The 4,966-nt window shown below is 37.8% G+C and overlaps 1 non-coding gene across 1 annotated transcript; it reads right to left on the bottom strand.

Annotated features, from left to right (window-relative positions):
- Positions 1-1,638: 1,638 nt before the first annotated feature.
- Positions 1,639-1,745, bottom strand: LOC127683998 (U6 spliceosomal RNA). Its single transcript, XR_007977726.1, has one exon. It is a non-coding gene; the product is annotated as a U6 spliceosomal RNA (small nuclear RNA).
- Positions 1,746-4,966: the final 3,221 nt, after the last annotated feature.

Here is a 4,966-nt window from a genome sequence, read left to right as displayed (position 1 = left end):
TAGCTAGAGCAATTAGACAACATAAGGAGGTCAAAGGGATACAACTTGGAAAGGAAGAAGTCAAACTATCACTATTTGCAGATGATATGATAGTATATTTAAGTGACCCTAAAAACTCTACTAGAGAACTCCTACAGCTGATAAACAACTTCAGCAACGTGTCTGGCTACAAAATCAATGCAAGAAAACAAGTAGCCTTTATATATTTAAAGGATAAGCAGACTGAGAAAGAAATTAGGGAAATGACTCCCTTCACAATAGCTATAAACAGCATAAAGTATCTTGGGGTGACTCTAACCAAACAAGTGAAAGACCTATATGACAAGAACTTCAGATCTCTGAAGAAGGAAATCGAAGAAATTCTCAGAAAATGGAAAAATCTTCCATGGTCATGGATTGGCAGGATTAATATAGTTAAAATGGCCATCTTGCCAAAGGCAATCTACAGATTCAATGCTATCCCCCTAAAAAATCCCAACCCAGTTCTTCATAGAGCTAGAAAGAGCAATTCTCAAATTCATCTGGAATAACAAAAAAACCAGGATAGCTAAAACTATCCTCAATAGTAAAAGAACTTCAGGGGGATTCAGTATCCAAGACTTTAAACTTTACTACAGAGCAATAGTGGTATTGGTACAATGTCAGGCAAGTCAATCAATGGAATAGGATTGAAGACCCAGAAATGAACCCACACACCTATGGTCACTTGATCTTCGACAAAGGAGCTGAAAGCATCCAGTGGAAAAAAGATAGTCTTTTCAACAAATGGTGCTGGTTCAATTGGAGGTCAGCATGCAGAAGAATGTGAATCAATCCATTCTTTTTTTTTTTTTTTTTTTTTTTTTTTTTTTTTTTTTTTTTAATTTTGTGAAGCATTTATTTGCTAATTCGACAAATACCTATTAGTATCTATCACATGCCTTTGACACCTGGAGTTACATCAGTGAACAACAGTCACAATTTCTTTTTTTTTTTTTTTTTTTTTTTTTTTTTTTTTTTTTTTTTTTTTTTTTTTTTGCACACCACATATAAAGTAATTTTATTGGTGGTATGACTTGTTTGAACTTTTTTTTTTTTTTTTTTTTTTTTTAAAATCTCTTTTTTTTTTTTGAGTATTTTTTTTTATTTGATATAATTTATTTACATTTCAAATGATTTCCCCTTTTCTAGCCCCCCCCCCACTCCCCGAAAGTCCCGTAAGCCCCCTTCTCTTCCCCTGTCCTCCCTCCCACCCCTTCCCAATTCCCCGTTCTGGTTTTGCCAAATACTGTTTCACTGAGTCTTTCCAGAACCAGGGACCACTCCTGCTTTCTTCTTGTATCTCATTTGATGTGTGGATTATGTTTTGGGTATTCCAGTTTTCTAGGTTAATAACCACTTATTAGTGAGTGCATACCATGATTCACCTTTTGAGTCTGGGTTACCTCACTTAGTATGATGTTCTCTAGCTCCATCCATTTGCCTAAGAATTTCATGAATTCATTGTTTCTAATGGCTGAATAGTACTCCATTGTGTAGATATACCACATTTTTTGTATCCACTCTTCTGTTGAGGGATACCTGGGTTCTTTCCAGCATCTGGCAATTATAAATAGGGCTGCTATGAACATAGTAGAGCATGTATCCTTATTACATGGTAAAAATATGGAACGCTTCACGAATTTGCGTGTCATCCTTGCGCAGGGGCCATGCTAATCTTCTCTGTATCGTTCCAATTTTAGTATATGTGCTGCCGAAGCGAGCACGAATCAATCCATTCTTATCTCCTTGTACTAAGCTCAACTCCAAATGTCTCAAGGACCTCCACATAAAACCTGACACACTGAAACTAATAGAAAAGAAACTGGGGAAGACCCTTAAGACATGGGCACAGGGGGAAAGTTCCTGAATAGAACACCAATAGCTTATGCTCTAAGATCAAGAATTAACAAATGGGACCTCATAAAATTACAAAGTTTCTGTAAGGCAAAGGACACTGTCAAAAGAACAAAACGTCAACCAACAGATTGGGAAAGGATCTTCACCAACCCTAAATCTGACAGAGGGCTAATATCTAATATATACAAAGAACTCAAGAAGGTAGAACCCAGAGAACCAAATAACCCCATTAAAAAATGGGGTACGGAACTAAACAAAAAATTTTCACATGAAGAAATTCAGAGAGCTGAGAAACACCTTAAGAAATGTTCAACATCATTAATCATTAGGGAAATGCAAATCAAAACAACCCTGAGATTTCACCTCACACCAGTCAGAATGGCTAAGGTCAAAAACTCAGGAGACAGCAGGTGTTGGTGAGGATGTGGAGAAAGAGGAACACTCCTCCACTGCTGGTGGGATTGCAAGATGGTGCAACCACTTTGGAAATCAGTCTGGCGGTTCCTCAGAAAACTGGGCATGACACTTCCTGAGGACCCAGTTATACCACTCCTGGGCATATACCAGAGGATTCTTCAGCATGCAATAAGGACACATGCTCCACTATGTTCATAGCAGCCCTATTTGTAGTAGCCAGAAGCTGGAAAGAACCCAGCTGTCCTTCAACGGAGGAATGGATACAAAAAATGTGGTATATTTACACATGGAGTACTATTTAGCCATTAGAAACAATGAATTCATGAGATTCTTAGACAAACAGATGGAGCTGGAGAACATTATACTAAGTGAGGTAACAGAGTCTCAAAAGATCAATCATGGTATGCACTCACTGATAAGTGGATATTAGCCTAGAAACTTGGATTACCCAAGTCATAATCCACATATTAAATGATGTCCAAAAAGAATGGAGGAATGGCCCCTTGTTCTGGAAAGACTCAGTGCAAGAGTATAGGGGAATTCCAGAACAAAGGAAGCCGGAAGGGGTAGATGGAGGAACAGGGGGAGGGAAGAGGGCTTATGGGACTTGCGGGAAGTGGGGACCCAGAAAAGGGGAAATCATTTGAAATGTAAATAAAAAATATATCAATAAAAAAAAGCATAATTAGAAAGCAAGCTCATACATTTGCCAAGGTCTAGAGAAGGAAGTTTGCTCAAAGTCCTTTAAATACTTGTGAAAAAATGACTTTATATAGCTAAGTGGATAAAATAAATAAATAAAATAGAAACCAATACATGAAATAGAAAATTAAGAAGAAAGTAAGTCCCAGGTATCCCTCAACAGAAGAGTGGATGCAAAAAATGTGGTACATCTACACAATGGAGTACTATTCAGCCATTAGAAACAATGAATTCATGAAATTCTTAGGCAAATGGATGGAGCTAGAGAACATCATACTAAGTGAGGTAACCCAGACTCAAAAGGTGAATCATGGTATGCACTCACTAATAAGTGGATATTAACCTAGAAACCTGGAATACCCAAAACATAATCTACATATCAAATGATGTACAAGAAGAAAGGAAGAGTGGCCCCTTGTTCTGGAAAGACTCAGTGAAGCAGTATTCAGCAAAACCAGAACGGGGAAGTGGGAAGGGGTGGGTGGGAGGACAGGGGGAGAGAAGGGGGCTTATGGGACTTTCTGGGAGTGGGGGGGGCTAGGAAAGGGGAAATCATTTGAAATGTAAATAAAAAATATATCGAATAAAAAAAAAAAAGAACAGCCAAGATGGTTCTAGAAAAAAAAAAAAAAAAAAAAACAGAAGCAGTAAATAGCAGATGCCAAGGTATCATAAATATTTTAGAAAATAAAATGGCATGGCATTAACAGGAAACCTAGAATATGGCGGATGACAGCTATGGAAAAAAAAAAAAAGAAGAAAGTAAGTCTCCTTAGAGATAAGAAAAGATACAATAGGATCTGAGGAAGCAATGAATTTCCTTAAACCTGAGCTCAGAATGTCAGACTCCTTGATCCACTTGAAGTTGAGCTTAGTACAAGGAGATAAGAATGGATCGATTCGCATTCTTCTGCATGCTGACCTCCAGTTGAACCAGCACCATTTGTTGAAAAGTCTATCTTTTTCCCACTGGATGGTTTCAGCTCCTTTGTCAAAGATCAAGTGACCATAGGTCTTCAATCCTATTCCATTGATCTACCTGCCTGTCACTGTACCAATACCATGCAGTTTTTAACACTATTGCTCTGTAGTATTGCTTGAGGTCTGGGATACTGATTCCCCCAGAAGTTCTTTTACTGTTGAGAATAGTTTTAGCTATCGTGGGTTTTTTGTTATTCCAGATGAATTTGAGAATTGCTTTTTCTAACTCTGTGAATAACTGAGTTGGAATTTTGATGGGGATTTCATTGAATCTGTAGATTGCTTTTGGCAAGATGGACATTTTAACTGTATTAATCCTGCCAATCCATGAGCGTGGCAGATTTTTCCATTTTCTGAGGTCTTCTTCGATTTCCTTCTCCAGAGATCTGAAGTTCTTGTATAGATCTTCCACTCGTTTGGTTAGAGTCACACCAAGATACTTTATACTGTTTGTGGCTATTGTGAAGGGTGTCATTTCCCTAACTTCTTTCTCAGCCTGCTTATCCTTTGAGTATAGGAAGGCAACTGAAAATCAGACACACTGAAACTAATAGAAAAGAAACTGCGGAAAACCCTTGAGGACATGGGCACAGGGGAAAAGTTCCTGAAGAGAACACCAATAGCTTATGCTCTAAGATCAAGATTGACAAATGGGACCTCATAAAATTACAAAGTTTCTGTAAGGCAAAGGACACTGTCTAAAGGACAAAACTGCAACCAACAAATAGGGAAAATTTTTCACCAACCCTACATCTGATAGAGGGCTAATATCCAATATATACAAAGAACTCAAGAAGTTAGACCCCAGGGAACCAAATAACCCTATTAAAAAATGGGGTACAGATCTAAACAAAGAATTTTCACCTGAAGAAATTCGGATGGCTGAGAAGCACCATAAGAAATGCTCAACATCATTAGTCATTGGGGAAACACAAATCAAAACAACCCTGAGATTTCACCTTACACTAGTCAGAATGTCTAAGGTTAA

The sequence above is a fragment of the Apodemus sylvaticus genome, chromosome 4 (genome assembly GCF_947179515.1).
Source record: "Apodemus sylvaticus chromosome 4, mApoSyl1.1, whole genome shotgun sequence".
Classification (NCBI taxonomy): Eukaryota; Metazoa; Chordata; class Mammalia; order Rodentia; family Muridae; genus Apodemus; species Apodemus sylvaticus.
This window is presented reverse-complemented; position numbering and strand designations above follow the sequence as displayed.